The sequence below is a fragment of the Equus quagga genome, chromosome 15 (assembly GCF_021613505.1).
Source record: "Equus quagga isolate Etosha38 chromosome 15, UCLA_HA_Equagga_1.0, whole genome shotgun sequence".
Taxonomy (NCBI): domain Eukaryota; kingdom Metazoa; phylum Chordata; class Mammalia; order Perissodactyla; family Equidae; genus Equus; species Equus quagga.
Genome location: NC_060281.1, coordinates 37,894,540 through 37,910,931, shown reverse-complemented (window position 1 = coordinate 37,910,931; position 16,392 = coordinate 37,894,540). Strand labels below are relative to the sequence as shown.

The 16,392-nt window shown below is 40.5% G+C and overlaps 2 non-coding genes across 2 annotated transcripts; one reads left to right on the top strand and one right to left on the bottom strand.

Annotated features, from left to right (window-relative positions):
• Window positions 1-5,219: 5,219 nt before the first annotated feature.
• On the bottom strand, window positions 5,220-5,301 carry TRNAS-UGA (transfer RNA serine (anticodon UGA)). Its single transcript has one exon. It is a non-coding gene; the product is annotated as a tRNA-Ser (tRNA).
• An 8,235-nt stretch (window positions 5,302-13,536) lies between these two features.
• TRNAQ-CUG (transfer RNA glutamine (anticodon CUG)) lies at window positions 13,537-13,608 on the top strand. Its single transcript has one exon. It is a non-coding gene; the product is annotated as a tRNA-Gln (tRNA).
• Window positions 13,609-16,392: the final 2,784 nt, after the last annotated feature.

Here is a 16,392-nt window from a genome sequence, read left to right as displayed (position 1 = left end):
AGGGTTAATAAGAATATGATTGTCCGACACCTGCCTCCCATTTGGATTCAGAAAGAGTTACTGGGGCAATACTCCAAGAAGAAGGTCAAAGAGCCCATGTAGGCGTTCAAGTCCTCCATCCTCCTAGACGTCAAACCATGGAATGATGATACTGACATGGCACAGCTAGGGGCTCGCTGTGCTCCATCCAGCCACACTGGCTGACCCGAGCAACTGCGAACTGGTGCACCTGGACTATAGTATCCACAACTTGCACATTAAATGTGTGGAGAAACATGACAAAGTGGTCACAGACTTTTGGGAAGTGGAGATTCTCCAAGTTCCAGGAGCATATGAGGAGTGTCAACATTGCAGCTTTCAACAAGATCTGAAGCTCCCACCAAAGTGCTTGTGAACGTATGTCAGCCTTTACGAATTAAAGACTGAGCCTTCTGAAAGAGAAAAAAGATCAGTGTTATAAACCCATAGCAATCAAGACATCGTGGCGCTTACTCAGCGATGGACAAATAAACCAATGGAAAGGAAGAACACATCCTAAACAGACTCGTTCATACAGTCACTTGAATTAAAACAAAGGCAATGCTGCAGTGCACTAGGGAAACACTGTTCTTTTCAATTCACTGAAATTCAATAAACTGGTGGCTCAATTGAATGTCTATATGGGAACAAATGAATAACAACATACACAAAAGTCAATCAGATGAAGTGCACACTTAAACCTGGAAGGTTTTTGCTTCTGAAAGATAACTTAGGATAATATCTTCATGACTTTGGAGTATGCAAGAATTTCAAAAACAGAGCACAAAAAGCAATCACCACAAAAGATATGTGTATGAATTAGACTTCACCAACATTAGAAACTTTTGTTCATTACTAGCCAGCACTAAGTCAGTACAAGGCAAATCTCAGAGAAGATATTTTTATCACATATGCCTAACAAAAGACTGTGTCCAGAATCTAGATTTAGATATAAATGTGTTGTCATGACTTTGTTAAATTACCATTTGTTAAGTGGAGCACAGGGTGCTGGATGGTGAGTCAAGTTGAAGTTCAACGACAACCCACAAGAGAAACTGAAAAAGTTTATTACTGACAGGACCTGGAGGAAGCACACAGACACACCTCAAGGGGCCACACAGGGAAGTCAAGGCAGAGTACAGAAAGAGTGGTAGGACCAGGGGCACATGCCTTTATTAAGGTCCATGAGTGGAGCGCTTTGGGGTTCCTTGGCTAAGGCTGGATTGGTCAATTCAAACCAAAAGGGAGGGATTTTGGTAAGGTCCACAGAGGTCTTATCAAAGAGGCTGCATTCAAAAGGATGGTCCTGAGAGGCAGGGGAGACTGTTGATCACAAGGGCTGTTGGCAAAGTCATATCAGAAACTTACATTTGCTTGTGATTCTACAGTCTGTTATTTAGGGCATGTGCTTACGTGAGGAGGGCTAATATCAGTTTAAGGTCCTTATAGACCACTTGGTCAAACAAAGTGGATGCCGAGGCTATAAGACCATGGAGTAGCTTAACTAAACTCTAGACATGTTTAGATACAGATAGATGGGAATAAGAAAAACAAATATGAAAAGGACAGACAATCCAATAGAAAAATGGGCAAGTGAGTTCAACAGCTTCTTCACAAAAGTGGATATCAAAATAACCACTAAACAAATGAAAGGGTGATCTTCTTCATCAGTCATCAGAAAAAGTGAAAAGTAAAACAATTAGATTCCATGACTGTATTAGATAAAGTTCTCCAGAGAAACAGAACCAATAGGATGTCTACACATATACAGAAAGAGATTTATTTTGAGGAATTGGCTCGTGTCATTATGGAAGCTGGCAAGTCCAAAATCTGCAGAGTGGGCAGCAGACTGGAGGTCCAGGAAGAGCTGATGCTGCCGTTCAAATCTGAAGACTGTCTGCTGGCAGAATTCTCTCTTGCTAGAGATGTTGGTCTTTTGTTTCATTTATGCCTTTAACTGACTGGTTGGGGCTCACCCACATTATGGAGGGCACTCTGCTTTACTCAAATTCCACCAATTTAAATGTTAATCTCATTCAAAAACATCCTCGCAGAAACATCACAGAAACACAGAATAATGGTTGGCCACATATCTGGGCACTGTGGCACAGTAGGTTGATACATAAAATTAACCATCACAACTATTAACCTACTAGAAGCATTAAAATAAAGTAACGAAAGACAGATAATACCAAGTGTTATCAAGGATGTGGAGCAACTGAACTCTCGTACATGGGAATGTAAATTGGTTCAATCACTTCCAAAAATGTTTTGGCATTGTATGCTAAAGCTTGAACATGCACATTTACTATAACACTGCAATTCCATCCTTAAGTATGTATCTACCCAGCAAAATCCCCTATTTATGTTCACTGAAAGACATGTACAAAATATTCATGGCAACGCTATTTATAATAGCCCAGACTGGAAACAATTCAAATGTCTTTGCAGAGGAGATGGACTTTAAGCAATGCCTTGACATCTGGCATTGAAGAGATGTCTGGCATTCCTCCTTGAAGAGAGGAGGTGGTGGAAAGACGCCTGTCAGAACAACAGCGAGGGCATTGAGGGACTTCTGTGACTGAGGATGCTCAGAAGAAGAGTGGCAAGGAGGGATCAGGGCACTCCTATATTTGGTACCCTGATGGCTTCTCTTCTGCTCCATCTCTTCCATCTTGTAGCCATCCTCCCCGCCCCACCCCCACCCTTTTTGTTTTTCCACATGTTCTCTACTCCTATCTAGACCTTTTCTTCCCACTTTCTTCTGGATGGTAACCAAAGTACTGAGGCTGTGAATTTACACTTTTTTTCCTGAATTGACCACAAAATCCAAATAAATATTCTTGGTCTTTGAAAGTGCTGGAGAAGGTAGGAAGAGAGAGCTAACACCAGAGAACTTTCTGCTGGAGTCTTTAAACTGTAAGATAGAGGCATTGAACACAATGAGTACTAGCAGGAAATTGTGCTGCCAAATTTGTGAGCTTTACTCTAACTGATCCAATTTTCATTTTTTGTTTTTAAGTCCCACTTCTTTACAATATATTGTTTGACTCTCATTTCTAGTCATCTTTGGGCCAAAACAGATGAGAAATGAAAGAAGAAACTAAAACTTGCAGATGTCACACTACGACATACACAATAGATAAATTGTACCAAACCATAATATGCAAGACAAACTACCTAAGCGCAAGTTCTTTTTGCAAGACCTTATTTCTATATTTTATGGTAATACCATAGCAAGTGTAATTCCAAGTGGATTCATGTTCCAAAGATAAGATCATGGGCTATCCCAGTGATTTGCTCAGTTTACAAATTCTGATCACTGTCACAGACCTCTTTTAGTAATTTCTGTTATAAAATCATTCTGCTCCTGAATCATCCTATGACTAATCTTGGCCCCTTAAACTCTTATAAATCCCCTTCCTTAACTCCTTGAGACAATGAAACTCTCTCAGAATGGGATTCTCCCTTGATGTGATAAACCCAGTCTACCAGGGTCAACAGTCTTCCCTGTTGGTCTTTGTATGGGGCTCAATATGAATTTGGTATTTACTTTCAAACTGGAAGTATTCCTGGGCTTGGCAGCCAAAGCCTTAACACCCACCTCCTGTGGCTTAACAAAACTTTCCCATTCTTGGGCTCTGGAGTTTACTGGCTGAGAAGATATAAAGAGTGTGGTGCTCTTTATAAACTAATCATTTATACAGTGCTACAATACCAATTCCTGTTATTCTTGGTCAAAAACAGGTAAAGCCTCATTGCTATTGCATGATATTCCCTAAAGCTGGGCTTACAAAACACTTAATACACAAAGGGCAACAGCCTCACACTCCAAACCAGCAACTTAGACTTGTCTGGGGAGACAAGCTCTGAATAAGAGATTCAGGCAGTAACATTAATTTCCAACTGTAGCCAGTAGCAATGAAAGCACGGCCCGTCTGCCTCCACACAAACTCCAACTGTTTGGCTCCCTGGCTATAGACACAAACCTAGGCAGAATTCAAGTGAGCCCTGCCACTTATTAGCTGGGTGACCTTTGCCAAATTATTTTACTCCCGTGGGCCTCAGGTTCCAGGTTTGTAAAATGAGGGTAATAGTAGTATTCACTTCCGATGAATGTTGTGAGGATCATACAAGCTAACATAGATAAAGCACTTGGAAGAAAATGAATGTAATCAGTGCTTGATAAGTAGGAGCTGACATTAAAGTTATTTCTATGTATAAACTACACTAGGACTGAGTCTGCTAACCACTGTTTTTTAAAAACAGTGTATTCCCTGTAATACTTTTGAAATGTGATTTCACAACCGTTTTTAAGAAAGTGCTTGGTCTAGAGACCATATTACTGTGCTGTGTGGGCAAGTCAATCCTTGATTTCTTTACCTTTAAAACGGGGCTAATACTACCTAGCTGATAGAGCTATATTGGTGATTAAATGACATAATGCATGTAACACCAATTCAGTGCCTGGGACATATTAAGAGTTCAAAAAATGCTAGCTGTTAGAGCAAAAACTATTTTATAAATCCCGAGTTCCCTAGAACATATAGTAGCAACAAAAGCACTTCCACCCCAGGAGAGGATGGAGTCTGACTTTAATTTTTTTTTTTTTTTTGAATGGCATCTGCTGAGCGAACAGATGTTGCCGATCTTTTTTTTTTTTTTTTTTCTTTTCTTTTCCTTCTTCTTCTCCACAAAGCCCCCCAATACATAGTTGTATATTCTAGTTGTAGGTCCTTCTGGTTGTGCTACGTGGGACGCCGCCTCAGCATGGCCGGAAGAGCGGTGCCATGTCCGCGCTCAGGATCCAACCAGCAAACCCAGCCCCATGAAGTGGAGCGCCCGAACTTAACCACTCGGTCATCTGGCCCGCCCGGAGTCTGACTTTGATGCTAAACGAATCCAAGCTGGCTATGACATGTAGTTGGAGAAAAGGGAATTGCCCTCCGCAAATCAGGCTTAATATTAAGAGATGTTCACACCATTACAGATTCACTCCTCCATTTGAGACTGATATCAAATGTTTCAAGACACACCCATCCCTGAAGTGGAGAAGGAGGTTATTTGACCCAAAGTAAGAGGTAACAGGCAACGCAGAATGAGCAGAGAAGATGGTAACTAGAACGCATGGTTGCGTTTGGAATGCAAATAGGAACTATGCGAAGGACGCGTGGGGTAACACTTGCAGTGGAGGGTAAAACCGTAGCCGGCAGGATTCGAACCTGCGCGGGGAGACCCCAATGGATTTCAAGTCCATCGCCTTAACCACTCGGCCACGACTACCTGTGAAACTACGATTCGTATTAACAATTTTGAAGGTGTAGCGAGTGGTGTGCCTCCCGATAATTATGTACTAAAATATCTTTCACTGTTACTTGATATTACACTACAATGGAATATAGTAAAAGAAGTTTTAGTGCGTGATTATTAGATCTGGCAACGAAGAACTTCCTACGCCCATTCAAGGCTTCTCACCTGGGATGAAATAAGTCATCCACAGCAAATTGAAATTCGGCGGAGGAAGACGGAATTCAAAGAGACAAGAGATTCGAATTCTTTATCCCTCAGAACTCTACTCCCTAGTCACCGTTGACGCGCCCGTTCATAGGTATTTGTCAGAAACCAGCAGAAAGGAAATTTGGAACTGAGGGTGACCCTAGTAGCCTCAGATTTGCAAATACCAATGGGACTGGAAACAGGCCAGAAGAAATTTGAGGTAATCAGAAACCGTGGAGTCATTCGCCTTTGCTTTCAGCGTTAAACAATAAAACAGAAATATCTTCGATAGCCTTAAACTGCTTTGCCCTTTCTCTGCCTTAAAGGAACTGGTTGAAACTCGACTTCAGTGGGGGTGCAGAGGAGGGACCAGGAGTTGAAGAAAGAGATGCTGCGAAGGTCTCCATCCCCTCAGACAAAGCTCACCCTTCTTCGCCTTCCGTAGAGAGGGAAGCCCGGAGCCCCAGGAGTCTGGCGAATAGGGAGAAACAGCTTAGATAACAGGTTTTCCAGCCTGAGGACATTCTCTATCCCTCTATCCTACACAAGAGGTTGTGAATGCCAGACTGAATCTATATTACTAGGATTATTTCTGGATTTAGACTTGATTCAGTGAGACACTGTAGAACCAGGTTCTTTTTTTTTTTAATGAGGAAATTAGGAATTATAAGATTGAGTTCTGTGAATTGAAGTACTTTGCCAAAGCACCATCAGGTAGATTCAGATACAAATGGGAGAATTTCTTTCATGTCTGAGGCCCTCAAACTCTCTCATAGTTAAAGCTCTCCCATATCTGTTTTCATTTAAAGCAGGCAAAGAGACAGTTGCTCCTATTGTGGGTTGAATTGTGTCATCCCGTAAGATATATTCCAGTCCTAACTCTTCATACCTGTGAATGTGACTTTGTTTGAAAATAGTCTTTGCCAATGCAATCAAATAAGATGAGGTCATATTGGATTAGAGTAGGCCCTAAATCTAATGATAGTGTCCTTATAAGGAGAGAGAGGTTTGGAGATGCACAGAAATAAACACACAAGGACAAAGGCCATGTGAGAGGGAGGCAGAGACTGGAGTGATGCAGCTACAAATCAAGGCACCCCAAGGATTTTAGCAACCACCAAAAGCTAGGAGAGAGCCATGAGACGGATTATCCCTCAGACTCTCTAGAAAGAACTAACCTTGCAGACACCTTGAATTTGGATTTCTAACCTCTGGAACTGTGAGAGAATAAATTTCATTGATTTAAATCATCCACTTCATGATGATTTGTTAAGGCAGCCCTAGGAAGCTAACATAGCTCCCTTCCCTGTCTGCTTGGAACAAGATCCTTGTTGCCACTTCAGCATTTGTAAATTCCACCAAGGATGCTCATGCAAATGGTTACTCTCTTCCACATGGTAAATTCATTTCGAGAAAACTCTCCTAGGGAAGAAATCCAAACTAAAGGAAATCTTTTATGTGCAAAGACATTTATTATACTTTTGGTTATAATAATAGAATAATTAAAATAAGCATTTCCAACAATGGGAGGGTAATGATTATATAACTTAGTAATATATACCTGGAAGAATATGACAAAGCCATTAAAAACAATATTTTGGAAGAGATTGTGATAGCTCGGGGAAGAAGTATGTGATATAATGTTAAATGAAAAGACTAGGTTAAAAAATATATGTACTATATGACCTCAATTATGTAAAGTTTTGAGTTATAAATATTTGGGAGTGGAAGAAAATGCCCCAAAGTATTGCTAATGTGGTTTCTGGGTTGTGAGACTGTGAGTTATTTTTTTCTTTGTTTTTCTATGATGTGAAGCAGACATTATCACTCAAGTTTTTAAAATGAAGAAGCAGAAATAGTGACTTTATTCCTGGAACAAGAAAGATGTAGTCTCTAGATACAAGACTTTGATGTTACTCAGTAGTCAAACATTTAGCTCAAGTGGTCATTGTCCAAAGGAACTACTGGTTAAATATGGTGGTGAAGCCCAGGACTTTATCTTTCCTTTCTTAAGATGCCTGTAAGTTAACAATAAAAGTAATTAAAAGACGTGTAACCCAATAATGAAGAGAGCAGGAAAGCAAATGACAGATGGTAAGAAACAGGGTTTGCTTCCCAAATTTCAATAGCTTGACGTAATGGCGATTTATTCCTTACTCATATAGGAGTCTATTGCAGATTTTTGAGTCAGTAAAGGGAAGCCATTTTTGTCCCTGTGGTGATCAGGGACCCAGAGTTCTTCCATCTTATCGATCTGCTATCCCCTGAGGCTTAAGAAAGTCCTTTCTTCTTAAAAGTCTAGAGGGAAACATTACTTGCCATTCATAATCTATTGATTATGACTAATCATAGGGTCACTTTGAGATGTAAGGAGTCTTTGCAAATACAGACCCTGGTCAGGTAGCTTATTCCTATAGACAACTCTGTACATGAATTTAGATGATACCACAGTTACCAACAATATTTTGGGAGTCAAAAAGGAGTTGTATAAATAGTAACTGAATTAGTAGAGTGGATAAAGCTGAAATGTCACTGTCTACAAGGTGGAAAGCCAACATTCATAAAGTTATCATATCTGTAAAGGATATTACACATCCTTAGAAAGGGTTAGGAATTGGAAGAATCATGTAAACTTAGGCTCATTGGTCTGGACTGCCCTTCCCTCACAGAGGTCAAAGACAGCAGTTTATTTTGGGGTTAAAATGCTCCAGAGATGCTCTTGACTCACGGAGACCAGGCACAGCTGAAGGTGGAGATGAAGAGTCATTTTTGAATATTGGGGGATTGAATAAAAAACTCTATGGGAGACCCCCAGCTCTACTCTAGAAATCTCTACCTGACCAAAATAAATCATTTATGAAGTTAGAATAAATATATTTTTAGAAATACATTGTACTTTTTTAAGGCATGACCAGGAAACAGAAAACTCAATGAGGACTTAAATCCAAGCATCTTTAATGCAGGGTGTTGGTTACGGAAGTGGTGGGAGATCAAATAAGCCAACTGAGGGAATAAGGCCACCTAGAAATCAGAATCTAGGGTGTAGGCTCACCCTCTGGCAGGAGGCATGTCTGGCAGGACCTGGAGCCATGGAGGAGACACAACTGCCGGTGAAGATATTACAAGAGGCAGGGAGGGAAGGCAAGAAATACCCTGGGTTCTCTCTTCTCTCAGCCCCTTAATATTACTTTACTGCTTTCTATTGGCCGAACTTGAGTAGAAGTCAGCTGGCATTGGAATCTGGGAAATGCAGTCGGCAGGGATCAGCCACTCCTGCCACAGAGATGAGCAGGAGAGAGGCCAGGAAGGTATCTGAGAGCAAACAGGCTCCAGACCAACAAATGCAAAATCTCAAAAAAATTCTCTCTTTCTCAGAAAGCTAATTGAGGATCTTTTCCACCGAAAGTAAGGAGTAAACCAAGAGATCTGTGATTCAGCAAAAAGGAGATTCACACTGGAGAGAGGTAAAGGGTCTCTTCAGCAGATGGGGAAGTCTCAGCATGACAGCTGTAAAGCAGACTTAGAGGTTAGACATCTAGAATGGATAAGTTAAAAAAAAAAAGGAACTGGAAAATGTTTGACCAAATTCAGAAAATGTTTGCAGCCCTGGAAGAGAGTTAGGGGATAAATTTGTTTGAGATATACAGAAAAGAAAAAGAAACAAACAAAAGAGGCAGTATTTAATTTAGGAACAACAAAGAAAATGTAGTTGTAGAATACAAAGTGGTTCAGCTGTGAACAATATTTGCATGGCATAATAAGGAAAACACCCAGTGTTTATTTAGCCAAGATATTATTATATAAATATATTGGGAGGATGAGGGCAGAAGTGTGTTTGTGTATTAGGCTGTGGAGGAGAGCTAAATATCTTTTTCTTTCGGGGAACAGAAGTCTTTAGATAATGTCTGTATCAGTCAGGATGGTAGCAAGAAATGGAGTATTTACTCAAATTAGAAATTTTGAGGATAATTTATTTAAACGGTTATTTACAAATAAATTCACAGCATGCAGGGCAACAACAAGAGTAGCACAGTGTCCTAGAGCTATCATACCTCACTACCCTTGAGCTGGAAGCGCGTGTGATGGAGCCTGAGGACCTGGAGCTCTTTGGAGAAGGCTGTGTAGAGAGGCTTCCTGGAAGGTGTTGGGACATTTTCTGGGGGATTCACACTGCAGTGAGCCCTAGAGTGACAGAACCAAACCAAGGGAATCTAGTTTTAGATGGCACAGGATTTAGAGAACTCACTGAGTCACGAGAGAAATAGCTGGCTGGCATCTGCCTTCCATTTTCATGCCTACTTTTTCAACAATACTTGAAGAAGATCAGAATTTAAGGGATTCCCCTAAGTGGACACTGCCAAGTAGGGGCCAAGGAGAAGCTGCAGTAGAGGTCCAGTTACCCCGTGACAAAAATGAGCCTGTTCCTCTCCATTCTGTCTGACCCACTTATGTGTGAGTCAAGTCTTCCCAAACCCCATTATTAGGAATCCACACCCTCTGAGAACTGGTTTAACCAGTATCTTGGCTTTAGTCATGGAGAGAACTTTGACCTAATTTACAAGACCAGGATTAATGAAACATTCAGCCACAATTAAAAGATGATTTTACTTTAGCAGTATGATTCTTACTTTCTACTTACAGAATTTCTTATGTAGTTAAAAATTAGGTTAGATGACATAGAGGAGAAAATCAAACGCAGAAGATTCTTAGCCCAGGGTCCATGGACTTTAAGTGTTCCATGAACACCCTGAAATAGTTTGCAAAATGACGTATGTATCTAGGGGCACCTTTGCGGGAAAGAGGTTTCATAGATTTTTCAATATGATCTGAAATCCAGAGCCAAAAATATATGGTATGAATCTTTTCTCTCATGACTCCTTTAATCTGGGAAAGAGAGGGAGAAGAATTTTCCAGCAGTATTTTGTTTTGAGAGAAACAAATAAAATGCCTATGAGTAGACATGAAGACTTCAAACCAATTCCCTCAGACTGGTACCAGCAATGTCTCTGATGTCGAACTGACCCCAGTCTTGCAGGGAACTCACCATTATCCTGAGGATGAAAGTCTACTTGGACTCTGAAGTGCTCCCAGAAGTCACCCATGATGCTCCCTGATGTTCACAGTTCAAAGCAGGCACTGGAGACCCTCAAGCCTCCTTGCAGCCCTAGCCTGATCCATGGTCTCAGTCCACCACCACACGCTTCTCCAGCTCCTCATTCACTTTCAGTATGGCATAGCTGCCCAGACAGCCAGTCCATAGACTCTGTCCCTATCTTGCATCTTATACATGAAAAAGTGTAGGCCAGGACTCCCTTCTAAACTGCATCTTCAATCCCTGCCCAAATTAAAATGTTCAGTTTTCATTCTTATTTGAAGAATATGCTATTAGCCTCAGTCACCTGCAGTTTCCCCTAACTCGCCCAATGTGAGCGTTATTTTATTCATATTTTTTAGTCTATCCCATCAATATAAACCAAAAATATCCAAGAGAAGAGCCAGTGCTTGGTGTCCTGCTTGATTTTGTGTCCATAGCACTGAACACAGCAGTTGGCATGGTGTAAGAATTTCTCCTTCTCAATTCCAAGTCTATATCAGTGGTAGGCTGTGCAGGCTGGATCACTGGATCTGATAATGTGGCTCAGTAGTTTTGTGCTGGAGCACACTGCAAGCCAGAGCTCTGAACCCACCTTGAAGAAATAATTTCATTTGGTCTCATTTTAGTTCTTATTCCCATAATCAATAGTTTCTCCTTAATTGGAAAGAAAGAACAGAGAGTTCCCATATATCCCACACTCAGTTTCCCCTATTATTAAAATCTTACATTAGTATGGTACATTTATCACAATTAATAAATGAATATTTATACATTGTTATTAACTAAAGGCCAAAAGTTATTTAGATTTTCTTAGTTTTTATCTAGTGTCCTTTTTCTGTTCCAGGATCTGATTCAGAATACCACGCTATATTTAGCCATCATGTCTCCTTAGTTTCCTCTTCACTATAGCGGTTTTTCAGACTTTCCTTGTTTTTGATTATCTTGACAGTTTTGAAGAGTATTGCTCAGCTATTTTATAGAATGTCCCTCATTTGGGATTTGTTTGATATTTTTTTCATAATTACATAGGAGTTATGGGGTGGCGGGGAGTTCAGGGAGGAAGACCACAGAAGTAAAGCACCATTTTCATCATTTCCATTTGCATCATCTATGCTCTATCAAGGGTATATACTATCAAAATGGCTTATCACTGCTGATGTTGACCTTGGTCACTTGGCTGAGTCGTGTGTGTTAGATTTCTTCCTTGTACCCTTCCCCTCCCCCCCCCCTTCTATACTGTACTGTTTGGAAAGCAGTCACTATGCAGAGCCCACAGTTAAGGAATGGGGAGTCATGTGATTTGGAACTCTTCCACACAGGAGATTCCCTGAGAGATGGAGTTTGGTTCCACATCAGGAAAGCTCCTGGTACCAGGCTGCAGGAACTGGTTTGTAATCTTCATGTTTACACACAGGCATTTTATTTACTTCCCAAATGCCTCTTCTCCCCCAGTTATTTATTTATTTATTCAATGATTTATTTATATCAGCAAGGAATCATGGATATTTATTTTATACTTTGGGTTATAATCCAATACTATTTTATTTGTTGTTGCTCAATTGTTCCAGCTTTGACATTGCAGGCCCATGTTTTTACTTATTTTTTCCAGAGAGCCCAGAACTTGGTACAAGCCCTAGCCCTTAGAAATGCTCTATAAGTTTGTTACATGGATCTGAAGTTCTTCAGTTATGTTGAAAGTGCTCACAATTCCAGTGTTTCTTGTTATTAAAGCTTCTAAAAATCATCTTAATTTACCCCACTCGGCAGAAGACTTTCATTCCATCTTCCTCTGGCGAGTGAGGGGATCAGGGGGCCATAGGAGACTGGGAGGAGACGGAGCGGCTGAGCTGCGTGAAGGGAGAAGTTCTGTTACTCCAGCGGCCGCTGTCGCTCACGTTGCAGAGTACGCACCCTGCGGGCGGGGGCCAGAAAACCTAGCGGTAACGAACGGTGCAGCCTCTTCAAACTGGAAGTATTTCCTTGCATATATATTTCAGACGTCTTTATGAAACAAACTTTGTCTTGGCTGAATGCCGATACTTCTCCAGAGATCTTGTTGGGAAGGTTCAAATGCTGACATCTGCGATTATTTACTATTAGTAAAGACGATTTGCTTCTCTCCTCAGCCCTTCGGTTTGACAAGCTGGGATCCTTCTGTCTCCTGCCGTTTCCCTGCCATTGCTGGGGCGGCAACGAACAGTCCCCGACACGTCGTGTCCCCTTCTTGATACCAGGAAATCAAGTGAGGAGTTTGGGAGTGGCTCATAGCTGCTGCCCGTAAAAGAGCCAGATCATAGCTTTCTCAATGAGAACCAAGTTACAAAACCCTGCTTTGAAAACAGTCCGGCTTTTTATCTCGCTTTTACTGTTTGGTCTCCAGCAGGTGGAGCCTTTCCGGGAAGCACAAGGCGTCTCTTGGCGTCCCACATTTTTCCCCCGAGCAACGCCACACCGGGCCAGGACTGGCTGGCACACGACGTCAAATGAAGTCATAAACAAATTGTATGTCACGAAATCAAGCTTCCAAGAGTGTCCCTCGCGTTCAGAGAAGAGAACGCGGGACCAACACTCGGGCGGCAGCGAGCCCCGCGGTTGCTCCAGCAACGCATCCCAGCCGCGCGGTTCGACTGCTGCCTGCGGGACCCGCGCCCCGCGCTTCTGCGCAGCCGGGCTGAGGGCGGCCGAGCAGAGAACGGCCCCGGGAACCGCAGAGAAGGCAGAGGGGCGCTAAAAAGCACCCATGTACCTTATCTATACCTAGAGACCTCTTTGCTTTTGGACTTTGCACTAAGAGCTCTGTGCGCGAGAGAAAAGGGGCATGTGCCTTGGCGGTAGATTCGAATTTCAGTTTTCACACGGACTGCTTGAGTTCAGAAATGAAGATATATCCTATCAGGAAGGAGTCCTAAGGCTGTTCATATCTGTGGGGTTCCATGGTGTAATGGTTAGCACTCTGGACTCTGAATCCAGCGATCCGAGTTCAAATCTCGGTGGAACCTAGGCTTTTTCTCTTTACCGATTCCTGTCTTTTGTTGTTTCCCTTTTAGGGATGGTTGGCAGGGAATTCCTGGGTTCACATAAACCCAGAGTGTGATCTAGAAGGGGAAGATGACACGGACTCTGGGTGGGCTCCACTGATTCCCTGCTGTATGTTCGGAGCAGGGGCCCATCTCTCCTTTTCCCTCCCCCAACTCCTCTCCCACGTAACAGGTAATCTGTGACATCCATATAATTTTGAGTTGAGCTGACCTTTTCCTCTGACTTACTGCTTTATAAAATGTAGTGAACTCATGTGTAGGAGCGAAAGGATTCGACAAAATTGAAGGAGAAGACAAATTCTCGTGGATGTGAAACTTTTCTGCCCAGAGAGAATGAGACTCCATAATGCCTATTAGGTACAGTGACCAGAGCTGATAGGTGTTTCATTTTTCACTAAGAAATGCAGATTTGTGAAAATCTATTCATACTTTAAATTTCCTGAACTCACTCAGGTATTTAAACACTACTGGATGCCCACATGGAAACGTGAAGTACTGTCAACAGAACAAGTAAAGATCCAGATACACTTTTTAAGCATTTCCATAGTGTTCCTTTGGTCATTTCTATGACATGAATCTACTACGCAGACCTGCTCTCTCTAATGAGTATGTTCCACAGAAATCACAGCACTTTCAAATTGTACCCTAGGATGTCTCTGTGATCATTTTATCTTTGTAAAACTAAAGGCTGCTATTGCAAGTGAGTTCATTTTCTGGCAAATGTCTGTATGTGTCACAACTTAAGGCAAGATGAAGAAGTTATTGAGGCCCTCAAGAAGTAAGTCCAAAGTGCTTTCTTTAGTTTTATTTCACCTATCTGTATTTCTAAAAATGTTATATTTTTATTTCAGATACAGGGTATCAGGCTATAAATAATCTTATGGGTCTTACTTTCTTCACTTAATATTATATGGCTAAAATTAATTTTTACTTTCATTGCAAGTAGCTGCCATTCATTCATGTTAGCTGCTATATAATAATCTACTGTATCAATATACCACAGTTTATTCATCTACCTTTCTGTTAATGAGAAACCTACAGAGTTGTACATAGTATGAATTCGGATTTGAGTTATGTCAGCTCCAGGACCACAAGAAATTCAAAGTTGTTTTACGGCAGAAGAAACCCCTGATTCTGTAACGACATATTTAGCTGAGAATTTATAACTTTGAGCTGTCATTCTCTCCCTCCGAATGCTTTGGCAGAGTAATGATCACTCACCCTTTTGTATTATACTACCCAATCCTTCTAAGTCCTCCAGCATCTCCTACTGCCACCTGCCAGCAGAATTATGTCTCCCAGCATAGAACACCATTTCTAGACCCAAGCCACCAGTGCCTCTGAAAGCTTGGATATCTACCTACTAAACTCTTATGCCCTTACCAGGAAAGTAATTCTGCATAAGACTTATGCCACATGTTTCTTCTGAAAGAAGAAATCTTGCCTTCGTACATCTGATTGGCAAAGCTTAGGATACATGCAGGCGTCCTAGCTGCACAGAAGCCAAGGAAATTTAGTTACAGCTGCTCCCTTGAGGGCACGCAATTCATTGCGAGGGAATTCCTACTAATATAGGAAGTCTCAGCCTTATTAGACCACTGTGTTTATCAATGTGATTGTCATCTACAATTCCTTTTTCATAACTCCCCCAAATTTTCTTCTTCCACTATTTTTCTCTTCCATTATGATTCATTCACAGAATATGTTCTAAAGGTAAGTTATTAAACACAGCAAAAAAACAAGAGAGAATTAGACCATTAAGAAGTAAATTATGAAAAAGATCACTTTAAAAAGAAATAATAAAACCATGAGGGGAAAATATATTCATTGATAGTCAAAGCCAAAATATATAGTTTGAACAGTAGATATAACAAAAGTGATAAATAGATTAGTGAACAAGAAATTAGAAGTGATGAATGAATGGGATACAAAAATCTCTAAAGAAAAGGAACATTTAGAAACACTGGAGAATGTCTAAATAAATAGGGAATGCATAAAACAATATCATTAGTAACAAGTGACTTTTGAGATGTAGAAACAAAATGGAGCTGAAATAGTAGACAATAATAATATATGAAATGAGGTATTGTGATTGCAATCAGGGTCAAATTATAGTGGAATTATTTATTATGATAAAAGATTAAAAACAAAGTTCAATGAGGTCATAATTCATGCAAATGAGGAATGAATGACTGTAAAATCAGTGTTTGTCTGAGGTCATGACCAAAGCCACACAATAAACTTTGGCAATGAGGAATTTAAAATGCCAGGATATAAAAATAACTAAGAAATTTTATTGAAAAAATTATTATTAGCATTGTATTTTAATATACTGTATTACATATTAATATTTTGATATGTTAGAATTATATTATAGTTAAAATTGTAGTAGTCAAATGTTAAAAGATTGATATTCTCGTGCCTCACTCTCATTTACTAGAATTTTCTTGTCACTCTCCTCACAGTTGAGCCAAGAAATAAATACTCATTTTCAATGTAGGTGGACCTCCTCTATTTCTAACCATTCCTTCTTTTCTTCCTAGACTTTATTACACTTGTATAAATGAAGATGTATCATGATAAAGCACTTAATTTTGGAGTTTTTCTTCCTTATGAAAGTTTAGTATGGCAAAGTAAGCGTTCTGCTTTTAAACTATCTGACCAGATGGGAAGAATTCTCAAGTAGAATTTCTTCTTCAAAGACTCAAAGCCAAAATAGAAAATAGTTTTTAAAATTAAAAAATA